Source organism: Manis pentadactyla, chromosome 4 (assembly GCF_030020395.1).
Source record: "Manis pentadactyla isolate mManPen7 chromosome 4, mManPen7.hap1, whole genome shotgun sequence".
NCBI classification, from domain to species: domain Eukaryota; kingdom Metazoa; phylum Chordata; class Mammalia; order Pholidota; family Manidae; genus Manis; species Manis pentadactyla.
This window is the reverse complement of record NC_080022.1, coordinates 170,196,637-170,212,127: the sequence shown is the minus strand read 5'-3', so window position 1 is coordinate 170,212,127 and position 15,491 is coordinate 170,196,637. Positions and strand designations below refer to the sequence as shown.

Below are 15,491 nucleotides of genomic sequence, written 5' to 3'. Positions count from 1 at the left end.
GGAGAAGCCCGGCCTGGGTGAGGGGAGATGGGCAGGGGGCAGCAGGGCCCATAGGTCCAGAGACCCATCCCCTCCCTTCCTGAGCCCAGGGTAGCCAGGGCTGCTGTCCCAGAAACCTTTGTCTGTGTGGCCCCCAACCCCAGCCTCTGCTGTCAGCCCCAAAGACTTGGTGGGGCCTGGAAGAAGGGCCTGGAAGAGGGGGTCTGAATGGCGGGGGACAAGTGTAGGTCCTAGGAAGGTCTGGCCACAGAGCTGGGGAAGGGCTCAGGGAGGGAGGGTCTGAGAGGGCCCTCCGTCCAGGCTGGAGGCAGCAGGCCTCCTTCTGGGTGGGGAACCTTCTGGAAGGTTTGCCAGCACCCAGGGTTGGGCAGGGGCCACTGTGAAGCAGCGCCAGGGTTATGTTTGGGGGCTGGCCAGTGGGCAAACAGGGAGGTTCAGGGCCTGGCAGAGTGGGGTGGCACTGAGGAGGGAAGGGGTCTCACTGCCTTTGGTTCCTGTGGCCCAGGGCTTGGCACTGTGGGGGAGGGGGTAGAGAGAGGCAGACCCGGTCCCTGGGAGCCTTCTGACTGAGGGAGAAACACTGCCCCTGCCTCTGGGAAGCTCCTAGTCTGAGTGGGGAAGGTGGCATAGCCATACTGGGCAATGGAGAAGGAGGGCTGATGGGACCACTCAGCTCCTGTCAGGAGTGTGGGGCTGAGCAGGCCTCTGGGGGCTAATGACCAGGGAGAGGCGGGCCCCAGGGGCTTTCTGCTGCTTCTCCCCGAGTGGGACACCTTCCCAGAGCTGGTGGGCCCTCCGCACGTTAGGGGCCTGGCCAGCGCTGGGGTGAACTTGCCGCTGCTTGTTGGATGCTTCCAGGGCATGCAGCAGCTTCTCCCACCACCCAGCCCTGTGCCGTGGGCAGGAGCCATCGTGGGCTCCTTCTACAGATGAGGAAACTGAGGCTTCGAGAAGCAGCGAGGCCTGTGCTACAGGGCAGAACACTGTTTTGAGCCCCCAGCTCTCCTGACATTTGGAGGAATCGGCTGGGGGCCGACCCTGGGCAGTGCAGCCGAGGGTGAATCTGACAGGATCCTGCTGTCCCCCAAGTCCTGAGGCCCGGCGGGTGCTGTTCTGGTTCTTGGCCCCTCTTGCAGGGCCTGTCCTCGGCTTCAGTCCCCGGGGGCCAGCAGGGAGGGTGGGGTGGGACAGACCTGGTCCTGATGAGGCTGCAGCTTTCCTGCCCACCAGGCTGAGTCAGGGCTGGCGGGAGGCACGGGGCGGCAGCTTTCCCAGGGCCAGCCCGGGCGGCGGCCACATTCCTCGCGAGAGGGTGCGTCTGGGCTTGGCCAAGCCAGGTGTGCTGTGCCCTGCCCAGGCGCCTGCCTGCCCCAGAGCCAGCTCAGCACCACGGCCTTGTAAGGAACATGTCTGGCAGCTGCTTGGCACAAGGTGTGGGAACTGCTTGCCTTGCACTTCCTTGCTGGGTGGGGTGCTGGCTGTGGGGGGCAGCCCGCTGGAGCCCCAGCCCCCACACTGGCCTGGGAAATTGGGGTGCCTGCTGTTCACCCCCTACGCACACCCTTCTTTACCTCTGCACTTGGGCAGCTGGAGGCTGAGGCTCAAGACAGTCTGTGGTGTGGGCCTTGGGCTTTGCTCCTTGCTCAGCAGATTCTGGGGGAACAGTGAGGGGTGTTCTGAGAGTTGGGGGTGGGCAAGGGCCCCTCGAAGGCCCAGAAGCAGCAGGGGGCCTGCTTTGTTTGCTGCCCCATCTCTTGCGGAGGCCTCTGTCCTCACCAGCTGGGAGCTCTGGGTGCCGGCTGGGAGTCTGGGGCAGAGGCTCTGAGTCGGGGGCCTGTGCACATGCCGTGCACCTGCCTGGGAGCCCAGCATCCACCTGTGAGCCCTGTGTGTACAGGTCCCTGCTCAGAGCCCTTCCTGTGCCCCCAGGCCCTGCTTCTCCACACCCCTGCTGGGCTCCCTGCGTTGGCACTGGGGCTGGGAGTGACCCATGCAGGGGTCAAACAGTTCCGGCCACTCACTTGTGAAATTCTGCTCATAATTCACCTCCTCTCACTGGGCCTCATTTCCTCCCCGTAAAAGGAGGATGAGGCCACTGGGTTCTTGGTGGATGGACTATGACTTGAGATGGAGGCTTTGGGACTTTGGGGCCATGCCTTCCCCATCTGGGGAACCCCAGCCCAGCCCAGCTCTGCAGCTTACCAGCCCGTCTGTGGTCAGGCCAGGCCTGGCAGGGGTCAGGAGGGAACCTCAAGTCTGGGATATGGGGCCCCTACCCACTGCCCACCCTCTTCCTCGGAGCACTTCCAGGGTAGGGTAGCATTTCAGTCCCTCCCGTGAATGGCCGAGGGGCATCCCCTTGTCTGCCCGTCACCCCCCATCTGTGGCCTCAGCAGTTTTGAGCTCAGCCTGTGGGCTGGGCCGGTACCCTCTGTCACGTTCCTGCAGCAGGGCCTGGCTGTGCTTTGGCGGGCCCAGGGCAGCAGGAATCAGTTCCCAGGCCTTGGTGGGAAAAATGGGCCCTGGCCCTGGGCCCAGGCTGGGTGTGGGAATTCTGTCCTGCATGGACGGTCAGGATGGGTGACACCAGGACTATGGGAAGAGAAGCTGACAGATGAGCCTGTGAGGGGTAGTAGGCTGAGCCGCAGTCATCCACACAGCCCGGTTGAGGGTTGGGTGGGGGGTGGACCCCAGCTGGCCCATGACTGAGCAGTGGTGGGAAGACTGGCTGGACATATATCAGGCTGGGGCAGGGACCCCTCAGTTCTCCCGTCCCTAGCCTTCCTCTGTCTGAGCCCTAGGGCTGGCATTCTGGGGTGACCCAATTCCCAGGGACCCTCTAGGGACTTTGGCTGCCATCCCCCCTCCCCTGTCTAAGGCCTTATGACAAGTGGGCAGCACCTTGTCTAGGGGGTGGTACTGTTTGCAGTAGACGGAAGGGCCTAGGCCCCTTGAAAGCTCCACTCTCTGTCCTGGTGTCCTGGGGCTAAGGACGGTTCAGTGGTGTGTGTGTGTGTGTACACCTGTCTGCATGCATGTGTATGTGTTGTGGGGAGGCAGTTGTCCCAGTGGAAGTGGGCTTTTGGACATTTAGATCAGGGTCTCTGTAGTTGCATTCTGCGCCCTGAAGGATTCTGGGAGTTGGCACTAAGAGCCAGGCCCAGAGCAGCCTGGGAAATCATGGGAACTGGTGAGAACAGGCTGGAAGGGTGTGGCTGCAGCAGCTGGAATGTGTAGGCAGGACCAGCCTTACCTCCCTTATTCAGGAATGGGCTTTGGCTGGGGAGCCAGGACCCAGCACCTTCCCTGAGCTGTCCTGGCTCTGCTCTCCCAGGCCTCCAGACCCCAGCTGCACTCCATTGGTGTACCCCCAAACCCCTCACTCCATGCTGGGCTAGAGCTAGCAGCCTGGCTGGGGTGGGGGGCAGGGTGCCCTTTGGGAGAAGCTGGCAGCTTTTCCTAAAGATTCCTGGGTTCTTGGTGCTCTGTATTTGTTTCTAACCCTTTGCACAGACCAACCCTCTGTTACTCATGGGGGACTCATTCTGACGAGTTAAGGGAGCACATGACTGCACCTGTTGGGGGTTCCCTGGACTGCGGATTGGGTTTCCAGGCTCTCTGTACCCCTGGGAGGAGGGCTGAGGGCACCCACCAGTCCTGGAGTTTCTGGGCACTTGCTGTTGTCTCTGCAGAGCGGCTCTGTCCTCTCCTGTTCTGTTTGGTTGATTAAGGCACACTGGCCCCTGCCAGCCTCTCCAGGCCCAGCTCTTGTCTCTGCCTCCCCAGCCAACTCTCCTTGCCAGGTAGGCGAGGGCCCCTTGAAGGGCCGGAAGCAGCAGGGGGCCTGCTTTGTTTGCTGCCCCATCTCTTGCAGAGGCCTCTGTCCTCACCAGCTGGGAGCTCCCGGTGCCGGATGAGAGTCTGGGGCAGAGGCTCTGAGTTGAGGGCCTGTGCACATGCCACGCGCCTGCCCAGGAGCCCAGCGTCCACCTGTGAGCTCTGTGTGTACAGGTCCCTGCTCAGAGTCCTTCCTCAGCTGTCCTGCTCCTCAGGCTATGCTGAGGCCCCTGCAAGGTGCATACTCAGCCCCATCTGCTCAGGCATCTTGCAAGGCCCAGGGGCCTCCTCTGAGCTTCCCAAGATCAGGGCCTGCTGTGTCCCTGTCATGTCCCCAGGCCCTCCCTTGTGTAGTCAGGGAGAGAATGAACTAACGAATGGGTGCAGGAAATCTGGGGAGTTCCTCTGCATTTGGACTTGCAAAGGGCTGTCACATGACCCTGGCCCGGCTTTTGCTTCCTCCAGTCTGAGGAAAAGCCTCCCTCTAACCTTGGGGTTGGGGTCTCCTGGAAGATTCCAGAGATCTGTCTTGAGGTCAAGGAGAGCCAAGTTCCTTCCCACCAGGACTCAAGGTTAATAGCTAGTGTGTGAGTGGCAATGGCTGCTTTGTGTGAATGAGAGCGTAAAGTGTGGGCAGTGAGAGGCTGTGTGAAGGTGCACAAGTGTGCAAGAGTGTGCCTGTGTGTGAAAGTGTGAGTCTGTGAATGAGTATTAGTGAGGCTGTGCAAGTCTGTATGAATGTGTGAGTATGGATATGAGGGAGTGTGAGTGTGTATGGGCTTGTGAATGTGAGGGTGTGTAAGCCTGTGGGTGGGAATGCGTGTGAGTCTGTGTGAATGTGCATGTGAGTGGATTGTGAGTATGAGAGTCTGTCAATGTGTAGTAATGTGTGTGAGGGTGTATGAGTCTATGAATGCATGTGTACATCTGTGATTATGAATGTGTGAGTCTATGAGTGTATGCGAGTGTGATTCAGTGAGAGCTGTGGCTAAGTGTGTGAATGTGGGCATCTGAGCGCGTGTATATGAGTGTGTAAGAGTATGAATGACTGAGTGTATTACTTGTGAGACTGTGAATGGGAGAGTGTGAATGTGTGTGAGCGCCATGTAAATGTGTGAGTGTGTACGAGTCTAGGAGTGTGTGAATATGTCAGTCTGAGAGCAGGTGACTACGTGCATGTGATTCCGTGTGAATGCCTGTGAGCTGTGTATGAGTCTGAGACTGTGTGAATGTGCATGTGAGCTGTGCATAGATGTGTGGCTTATCTAGGAGGGAGGGTGGCAGGGGGCCCAGGGCAGAAGACGCTGGGCTCTGCCTTCCTCAGGGCCATGGTCGACCCCAGTCAGGGAAGCTCAGAGCCCTCGCAGGAGTTCTGGCCCACTTAGGGAGCTGGGAGGCTCACTTTTCCCCAGAGGAGGTTACTTCGAGGGGTGAGTGGTCTTTCCCTGTTCTAGAGAGAGCTCAGAGGCCATTTTTTATTTAAAGAAAGTAATAATGAGTAGATTTAAAATAATACCTACAAAACGTGGGCAGGATTTAAGAATTAAGATACAACAAACACCCGTGAACCCGCCACCCAATTTTAGAAACTTTGAGGAGTGCCCCTTCCCATGCCGGTCCTCCACCCCACAGTGTACGAAGCACTAGCCTGGGTTTTGGGTTGTTATTCCCTTGCTTTCACTGTAGATCTGAAGGCACTCTGGGCGCTGAGCCTTCTGTGCTCCGGAGCCCACGAGGCCCGGACTCCGCCCGCTGGGCCAAAGAAGCTCAGTGCTGCCCTCTGGGGGTAACGGATAGAGGCTGCCCCAGCTCAGAGCCAGCCGGCAGCCTGGGTGAGGCGCCCCACCCAGGTCACCCAGCAGCGACCCCATAGATGTGGACACATGTGCTGTAGGACATGTAGCACGCCTGGACGCAGATGCGTACACTGGCCACTCGCAAGGATTTGCACATAGACGCATGGAGTGGGCGCCGTACTCTGGGGCATCCCAACAGGAGTGAGCCGACAGCAGCTGCTGTCCCCAGGAGTCGGCGGCGGCAGGGAGGGCTGGTCTCCGCGGAGTGGAGAGTGCCCTCCCTTAGAGAACCTCACGCCCAGGGCTGGGGGAAGCTGGGTAGGCATGTTGACTTTGGGGAGAGCAGTTTAGTAGAACGACCTATGGTGGGAGGCGCAGGAGGGCTTTGCGCTGGAGGCAGGGAAGGATTTTTTTGTTTTGTTTTTTTGAGATGGAGAAGAAAGAAGAGGCATGACAAAATGCACAGGCTGGCTTCAGAAAAGAATTCCAAGTTCTTGAGAAATTTCATGGCCTAGAGGCAGGGGAATGGATACAATGGCCCAGCCTGGGCCTTTGTTGTTACGGGGTCATGGGACTAGAGGAGCAGGAGCTGAATGTAGCGAGGAGCCGGGGCCCGCGTGGCGCGCAGGTGACGGATGTCTGGAGTCCCCGGGTTTCTCCCTCAGCCTCAGGCGCAGGAGAGGAGCACAGGTGCGTAGCCTCGAATGGTCAGCAGAGGGCGCTCCTGGTACAGATTTGAGGCTCCAGCCTGTTGTCTCCTAGGATCGTTCTTGGAAAGCACCGGGGCCTGGACTCCCGATGGAAGCATTCTGGATTCCCCTTTGGGAGCTATAAGCCCGGGCCTGAGAAGACATGCCTTATGAGGTGGGAGCCCCACCGTGTCCTTTTCTCCCCTTCCGCTGCTCGCTGGTCAGGCACTGTCTTGTCAGTGTTTCTATTCCCTGTTTCCAGGTAGTGAGCTCGAAATGACCCCCAGAAATGTGACCAGCCTCGTTGGCCTTCCTCTGGTGGCTGTGATCTGTCCGGGTTAGCCAGTCTTTCTGGAGAGTTCCCGAGGGTCCCAGTCTCTGGATCGGCCTCTGCAGTCTACCTGGTGACCTTACTGGCTTCCTGGTTCCCTGGCTCACCCTAGGTGGAGGACTTCCTCGGGTCTGGCAGGGCCCCTCGGCCTGTCATACCCCAGGAGCCCTGGGAGTCCAGAGCTCCAAGGACCAGGGGCAGCTCCTTGTCTTCTGCTATAGGTTGGTGGCCAGGACACAGCCAGGTCCTGCCAGCTCAGATGAGGTGCGGACAGCCACAACTCCTTGGCGGGGCCAGGGTGGCTGCGGAGGAGAAATTCCCTTCAGCTGTGATGCCTCCTTCCCCCTCCTGATGTCGCCATGCAGGCAGAGGCACCTTGCACTCAGGATTCCCTCATGCACTCATTTTTACAGTTATTGGGCAGCATTTCCATGCCGTCTGTGGGGACAGAGGGAAGAAGGAGGCGGGATCCTGGCCCATGTCTACAGGAGGAGACACACCATGTCAACAGGTGTGACCACATGGGGCAGGAAGTGCTGTGGGAGAGTGAATTGTTTTTTCCTCTGAGCCCTGCGTTTCCCTCTGAATTCTCTGTCCCAGTCAGTGGCATTATCTGCCCACCTGCTCAACCTGGAAAATGCAGAGTCATCCAGCTGCCTCCCCTGCTCAGGCCTGTCCTGTTCTCAGCCTTGCCATCTCTCTCCCAGGGCGGCCCTGCCCCATCCAGCTTTCACATTGCCAACAGAGTGAGCCCTTCCTCAAACTATCTGATGCCTAGATGCATAAGAGAAGGAACTAGCAAATGTTTTCCCTGTTTTATAGGAAATCCTCTGTTTGGAAGAAAACACTACAATGGAAGACCAATGGCCAAAAATGCATTTGCAACCCTTGTGCCAAAGGCCTTGTTGGCACATTTACCAAAAGCCCACAGAAGTCAGGAAGGAAACCTGATGCCACAAAGGAGGTAAAGAGGAACAGCTGGTTCATAAGAAAGAAGAAAGAAAAGGAGGGGCCAAAACATGCAGGGATGGGTGGTCCATCTCACATGATTAAAGAAATGGAACCTGAAGCAAGACAGAGGACTTTTCTATGACCAAAAAGATGAAAATTGGAAAACCACGATAGCAACAGATGAGCCTTCAGACCTCAGTGAGACCCACTGTGGTGGGCCTGTTGGGGGACAGTTACTCTCACTCAGGGTTGGTGGGAGTGAAACTTCGTAGCACGTTTCAGGAAGTCTTGAAATTTTCACTGTTGGAAAATTCAAATATGCACACAAGTAGAGAGAACGGCAAAACAGACTCCTGGTACCCATCATCCCATTTCTGTAGCTGTCAACATGCTGCCATCCCTGTTCCTTGTTGGGGAGGTTACAGTATTTTAAAGCGAACCCCAGATTTCATTTCATTTTACTCTGGAAGAAAATTTGGCAATAGCTGTCAAAGGAAAAAGTGGATTTACCTTTTAACTTAGCAATCCCACTGCTAAATTTTCCTCTAAGGAGATATTTGCAAAAGTTCTCTGCGCTGTGTGTTCAGGGAGGTTTATTTCACTGCTGTTTGTAAAAGTGGAAAACTCGAGACTGGAGAGGTGGTTGGTAGGGACAGGAGTAAATAAATTAGAGCTTATGGTCATAATGAATTAAAAAGAATGAGGTGGCTCTCCAAGAGGTATGATTAACTGGGAAATTGAGGCATTGACCAGATCGAGAATATCTCTTTTGTATAATTAAAATCTCTATAAAAGACATTAAAAGTCAAAACACAACACAGCAATGTTTGGATGACTCTCTGCTGCTACAGGATAAAGTCTAAACCTTTAGAATGCCTTTTGTGGTAGTCTTTCTTTTCCTTTTCCAACTTTCATTCTAGCCATTTCTCTCACTTGCATGTCTTATGATATGGCCCAGAGATTCCCAAAATGGGTTCAAAGGAACCCTAGCTTTCTGGGTGAATGTGTTTGAGAAACACTAGGGTCTTTATCCCCTTCTTGGAGAGTCGCCATTCAGTGCTGGGAAGTCTGCAGAAACAACAAACAAAAACAGACAGGGAAGTACCTTACCCTGGCCTCCTGGGCTCTGGAGCACGGTTCTCAGCTCCCCCATCTTTCATGGGCACACTGGGGCCCCGCTCTGCTGCATCAGGGATGGGAACCAGTGTCCTGCAGGGCCGACCCTGTCCCTTTTTGATCTTAGGTAGTGCCACCTTCTCCCTGACCCCACCCCAGCCACACTGGACCTTCTTTCTAGTCCCCAATGAGGAGTATCTTGGAACAGCCCCTGGGCCTTTGCACTAGCTGCTGCCTCCTCCTGGAAGGCCCTTCCCTGTACATGGCTGGTTCCTTCCTTAATACAGTTTCCCCCCAAAGTTCACTTGGAAAGGCCTTCCGGTCCCCCTGACACACTCACATTCCCTTTGTGTTTCCCTGGAGAATGTGTCATTTGCGGTTTGATTATTGCCTATCTTGCCCACTAGAATGTCTGCTCCATAAGAGCGGTTGTCTGTTGTGTTCACCACGCATCCCCAGAGCCTACGACAGTGCCTGGCATACAGTAGGTGGTCTACTAATAGCCAAACAAAGGCATTTCCTTATGAGAGAGTTTCCCTTGGCATTCCTATTGCATCTTCCTGGGAAGACCACGGCATCTAGTCTGATATTCCCCACACCACAGGTGCGTTTCCACGTCTGTCTGGATGATTCTCCCCTTGCCTTCCCTGGCTTCAAAACCCAGCTTTACTGTCCCTGCCCATGAAACTATCCCCAGCAGCCTGGCATGAATGAGTTGCTCACTCCTCCTCCTCCCAGGGTGCTTGGACACACACACCTTTGTCACCACATAAATAATACTGTGCTGTGACAGGCTGTTTGTGTGTGTGTGTGTCTCTCGCTCACTGGTCTGAGCTCATTAAGGGCAGGGCTTGGCTGACTCAGTGCTGAGTTCTTAGTGCCCAGCCCTGTGACTGCCACACAATGAATGGAATGCATGGTGCTGAATGAAGTCCAACTCTGGACTCTTACTGCCTGCATCCATTCAGCAAGCATCAGGTGGGTACTTACTGTGTACAAAGTGCTGAGTTAGACCTTGTATTGGATCCAGGGATGAACAGAAAGCTGTCTTTTGGCTGTAAAGGGTTGTAGTGGAGCAGACCCACCTCCAAATAATTCTAACACAAGTGAAAGGGGCTAGCACTCATCAGTGCTAGAATGTATTAGTTTCCTACTGCCGCTGTTACAAATTACTACAACCTTAGGGGCTTAAAGCAACATACCTTTATTATGTTACAGTTCTGGAGCCAGGGGTCCGAAAGGGGTCTTCCAAGGCGTCAGCATGGCCGCACATCCCGGAGCTCCAGGGGAGAATCTGTTCCCTGCCTTTCCCAGCTGCCGGTGGCTGCCCGCATGCCCTGGCTCAAGGCTGCATCTCTGGCCCTCTGCTTCCATGGGCCCATCTCCTCTGACTCTGGCCTGCTGCCTCCCTCTTATAAGCACCCCTTGTGATTATAGTGGGCTCAGTCAGATAGTCCAGAATAAGCTCCCCACCTCATGTTCCTTAACTTGGTCACATCTGCAAAGTCCCATTTGCCTCGTATGGTGCAGATTCATGGATTTTGGGGCTCAGGATGTGAACATCTTTGGGGTTTGCTAGTTGGCCTGGCTCAGGGGGGGAAGGGTCACATCTCACTTCTGGGTGCTCCACTGGCCAGCTCTGGAGTCACTGACCTGTCACTGAATCCCTCGTATGTACAGGCGTGGTGCTGGCCGGGGCCACATACTCTCCCATTTCAGCCTCATGAGAGTTTGTTAAAGAAGCCCAATAGCCACATTTTGCATATGAGGGAGGGACCTGAGGCTAGGAGAAGGGGTGTGACTTGCTCAAGGCTACACAGAGTCCAGCTGGAGCCCAGGCTCTTGGACTTGGCATTCTGAGCACTTTCCGTGATGTGCGGAGTCTTGATCACAGAGAACATGTATGCCTGACCCTGTGGTTCTTTCCCATAAAACCTTGCTGGGGAAAGTGTATCACCTCTGACATTTAAATAACAAGCCTGCATGGCCCCAGGTCCCCAGGCAGGGGCAGCAGGGCAGCGGCTCTGCTGTTTAGTAGCCCAGCTTGCTCCTGGCCAGCAGGCTGGGCGGCCCCAGGGAACAGGCAGGCCTTGGCGGGCTGGTGGGAGGTGTGGGGTGGGGTGAATACCCCATGGAGCCCGGGCCTTCCCACCAGTGTGCCTCTGCCCCGTCCTGTGTGTGCTCAGGGCAGATGGACGACGAGGCGCAAACACGGGGCCTATGGCCCCCTCTGCCTCCACTTGCCTGAGCGCTCCCTCCCCCCTACTGTGCTCCCTGTCCCGGTGCTTCTCTCCTCCGTTTATGATCCCCTCTCCCCACCTCATCCTCAGGCCCCCCTCCCCGCCTAGCTCTTCCTGTCTCACTGCTCGTCCATGTGGGTCACAGTGTGGTGGGACCGTCGTCAGCCTCAGGAGCCAGGAGACCCCGCCTCTTGCTGCGTGAGGTGGAGGGGGAGACATGGTGTTCAGAGCATCCCTGGGCTCGTAAGGGGACACCGCCCCCACCCGGAGAGCTCCCAGTCTGACGGGGGCGAGAGGGCCGCTGTCCAGGGTGGTGTCCCCTCTGGAGAAGCCCGGCCACGGCTGCCCGCGGAACCCCCTTGGAAGCATTGAGGAGCAGCTGCAAGTGCATGAGGATCTAGACAGCAGCCTGCCTGCAGGGCAGGGCGGGGGAAGATAAGGCCGGACAGGTGGGGTGGGGCCCAAAGGCCTTGGGGGGGTGGCCTCTGGAAGGCACGGAAAACCTGGAGCCCCTTTAAGTTCTCTGACTCTTTACCCCTGGCTCTTGGGGCAGAATGGGGAGGGAGGGTGAGCCCCAGGCCTGAAAGGGGAACCCGCCCCAGCAGCTGCCCTCCCACCCTCGCCCACACCTCCCTCAGGCCACGGAAGGGGGGTGGGAGAAGATGGAGGGGCAGAGAGGAGTTGGTCCTGTTGGGCTGGAGTCTTCCAGCACGTGGGAAGCAGCAGCAGTTCCCACATGTGCCCCCCTCGGGCCTGCGTTCCCGGTCCCAGACTTCCTCCCCACCCATTCCCACAGGTGCCCTGCCCTGCCCTCCTGCCCTCGGTCCCATCTGGGGCACTCAGGCCTCCGGGTCCTTCTGGGGAGGGCCCTGGGCAGCTGACGCGGCTCTGCTTGGGATGCCGAGGTGCCCCTGGGTGCCGTATCCTCCGTCTTGTGTCTATCCCAGGCAAGTGGTTCCTGGGAACCAGTGAGAGGGCGGTGGCTGAGTCTGTGTGTCCCTGGGGAGGGAGCACCCTGAGATGCCTGGTGTGTGCCGGGGCACTGGGAGGCTCGGGGGGGCCCTGGCCCCTGATGCTTCTAACTGGGAAGGAGGCTCCTGGGAGAGCCAGGAATGTTCCCCATCTCCCACAGCCCCAGGGGCCAGAGGGTGGGGCCCGCTTTGGAGTCAGACACAAACCTTTGGTGGGTGGATCTGGGTGGGGTGGCCTGGGCCTAGGACAGAGGCCCAGGAAGCAGAATTGAGGAAGAAGGGGATTCCCCCTGCGGGCGGGCCTGGCTGGGCAAGGTGCCCTTCTGCAGGGGGCCCCTGGCCAGGCATGGGTGGCGTTCTAAGGGGAGGAGAGGGGCAGGGGAACCTGTGGGGCCCTTGGTGGCCCTGTCTAGTTCATCCTGGGCAAGGTGCCTGCAGGTGAGAGGTGAGGGGGCTCAGTGTCTGTGGGGTGAATGTAAAGGAACAGACAGGCACCCTAGTGGCAGGGGCTGGGTGAGTGAAGGCCTTTGGGACCCCTGAAGGATTTGGGGATCCTGTCCTCATCAGCCATGCCAAGGTCATGACTGGGGTCCTACTCCTGGACTCCTGGCCTCTCACTTCCTTGAACTCTCCTGATATGGACCCTTTTCCTCGTGAGGGAGGGCAGGTGGCCATGTATTCCCTTCCTGGGCCCCTGCTTCCACCTAGGCAGGGCGCAGGATCCGTGCTCTGAACAAGTCAACAAGCACTTAAAAAGCACTTGCTACATATAAGCTGTGTCCTGGGTTCTGGGTGGGTGACCACTCTCTTAGGAGGTGACAGTTAGTGCTTGGGGGGCCTGTAGGAGCCAAGTTGGGCAGACGTAGCATGATCTTTGTCAGCATCAATATGCATCTATTGAACATCAACCATACTGGGCCCCAGGTCACTATACCCCGTGACTTCCATCAACATCATCAGTGTGGGTACAGTCCCAGGGACCTTCTCCCAACACCCTGGTCCTGCTCAGACCCGAGCAGGGTCTGTCCCTATTCCACTTGTGGGCAAGCTGGCTTTTCAGCAACCTTGGGAGAGGAGACCCAGGGCCTGTGGGATTGCCCACACCTGGGGCTGGCTTGAAAGCACTGGGGAATGCTGGGAGTTGTCCCTCTCCCACTGTGCTTGACTCCCAGAAGCCTCTGGGGCTGGTCTCTTCCTCCAGGTGGGCCAAGCTGCTGACGACTGCGGGGGCTGTGGGCTGGTCGCTGCCCCTCTGGCTGCCAGGGGCCTCTCCCTGCTGGAGGTGGAGGACAGGCCCAGGCAGGAGGAGCCGTGGCTGAGAGGACCGCTGTGCGGCCTTCCGGCTGGCTCTTGCCAGGCCGTACTCCCCTGGCAGGGAGAGTGGGAGCTGCTGGGACCTGGCTCCAGGCCCAGCTCCGTGGTGCTTGGCGGCCCCGGCCACCTGCCTGTTGTTCAAGCGCCTTGTGCCTCAGTTTCCTCACAGCATTTTTGCGAAGATCTGGCAGAGGCTGTCCCTGAGCTGGGTGAGAGGCTTGTCCAGGTCTTCTTAGGGCAGGGCTGGCCACACACTCTGAGGGCCAGCGAGGTCTTCCTACAGTCTAATTCCTCCCTGTCACCTGGGGAGAGGGGCTAAGCTGGGCCTGTCCCTCAGCATTGGAAGTCTTTCTGGGTTGGGGTGCCCTAGGGTCGAGTCCCCAAAGAGCAGAGACCAAGAGCCTGGGAGCCACTGGTATGGGAAAACTGGGGCCCAGGCGTCAGCACTCAGCCTGATGTTGGTGGTGAAGGAGCCTGAGGCAGGCAGGTGGGTGACCGCGGCCTTGGTGATCGTGGAGGGAGGAAGGAAGGCCTCAGGACTGAGGTCTGGGAGCTCTGGAGGTGGGGTGAGGGCGGGGTTGTGGGGCCTAGAGCTAGACACTGAAGGGTGGGTAGTGCCCTGTGGCCTGGCCTCTGCTCCAGATCCAGTGCTGGAAGCTACTGCCTTGTGTGAGCCGAGTGAGGTCTGCCTGGAGGGAGGAGGTGAACCAGCTCCTGGGGGGAAGGGGGTCCTGGGAGTGAGGCTCCATCAGGGACGGGAAAGACCTTCACCAACAGCGTGACCGTCTAGCACAGGGCCTGCCTCTGGCCCACTCAGGTGACCCCGGGTCTATGGGTTCCACTCCTTCCCTGAGGCCCTCCTGGATTGCCTGGAAGTCCTCTTTGATGTCCAACCTCATGAAAGAGCCCTGGTGGTCTGGCCTTGCTCCCTAGCCTTGGCTATGAGTCCCCCAACCAGCAACCCTGGGAACCCCCAAACTTGGCAGGCATGTGGGAACAGGATAAGGTTGGGGTTCATCCCCTCTCTTCTAGATAGCTGGTGCTATCCCCACTCTCCTAGCCAGGGGACATCTTTGCTGGGGAGGCCACCCACTTTCTAAGCAGGAAGTCCTTCCAGCAGCCTAGCCTCAGCACAGGAGCTCCAGCTGCACGGAAAACATGACTCCTTCCCGGTCCCCCGGTGTGGGCTGAGAGCCCAGGCCACCTGTGTGCTTGCCCTCGGGAGCCAGGCTGGCACCTCCCTTGCCTTCCTTGGGCCCTGGCCACCCCCGGAAGCACCTAGGCAGACAGGCCTGGTGCAGACGCCAGTGTTCTGGCAGCGCCGAAATCATTAGCGCCATGGAGATTAGGCCGGTAATCTCCTTGTTGGGTGGCGGGAGGATGCCAGCTGCCAGGACGCACACTGCTCCTTGCGGGGTCGGTCCCTCCCTGGGGTGCAGCAGACCGAGGGGCACCCTGCTGCATGGATCCTGCTCCTCCTCCTTCTCCTGAGCCTGCCCTGGGGGCCTCTCGGCACTGGCTCCCCTCAGCTGCTGCGGCTGAGCAGGAATGGCCACCCTCGCCCTCGGCTTCAGCCTCGCCCTCTGGCCTCAGACTCCCGACTCCAGCTCCACTCTATTGATGTCCTTATCTCTCCGGGTTCCCTCAAGGACCATGGGAGGCAGGAATGACCCTCACTTTATAAATGAGGAAACTGAGGCTTGTGAGTTGACTTCCTGTAAGGCTTGGATCCCAAACTCCCTCATGTCTGCAGCCATGATGGGGTCCCCCAGGCCAGGGGCTCTGTTCCCTCTTGTAGACAGGGGCTCCTTGTTGGCCTGGGGGCTCCCTCAGGGCCACATTGTACCTGGGGAGGGTGTCACCCTGTGTCTCTCCACCCTTTCCCTGGGGCCCAGAAATGCTGGGTGGGGGGCCAGATCAACCTCTGGGCTCCAGGCCTGTGGAGCCTTGTTCCAGGACCGGGTTCTCTCCAGACTCCCCCCCAGTGAGCTCAGCAGCCTAATTGCGGCTGAGGATGGAGGTTCACCCTACCCTGGGGCTGCGGCTCCAACACCACCTTTGTTTCTGAACAAACAGAGGCCACCTGCCCTGGCCAGGCTCGGGCAGGGGAGGGGTCCGGGGGATGCACTCAGCATGTCCAGCCAGAGCCGCAGGCCCTGGGCGGCTGGTACAGAAGCAAATTACACGGCTGGGCTTTTGGCTCTGACTTCAAGAGCCAGGGGCCCAGCCCCGCTCTCGCCTGGCTA

General features: G+C 58.1%; 1 long non-coding RNA gene across 3 annotated transcripts; it reads left to right on the top strand.

The window, feature by feature from the left end:
- The first annotated feature begins 662 nt into the window (after positions 1 to 662).
- Positions 663 to 8,465, top strand: LOC118911312 (uncharacterized). 3 transcript variants are annotated; one of them, XR_005024403.2, is made up of 4 exons: positions 663 to 6,323; positions 6,396 to 6,497; positions 6,585 to 7,164; positions 7,476 to 8,465. It is a non-coding gene; the product is annotated as an uncharacterized LOC118911312 (long non-coding RNA). The 3 variants fall into 3 exon arrangements; XR_005024402.2 differs by having other exon boundaries at positions 663 to 6,497; positions 7,476 to 8,464; XR_008997387.1 differs by having other exon boundaries at positions 663 to 6,497; positions 6,875 to 7,164; positions 7,476 to 8,459.
- Positions 8,466 to 15,491: the final 7,026 nt, after the last annotated feature.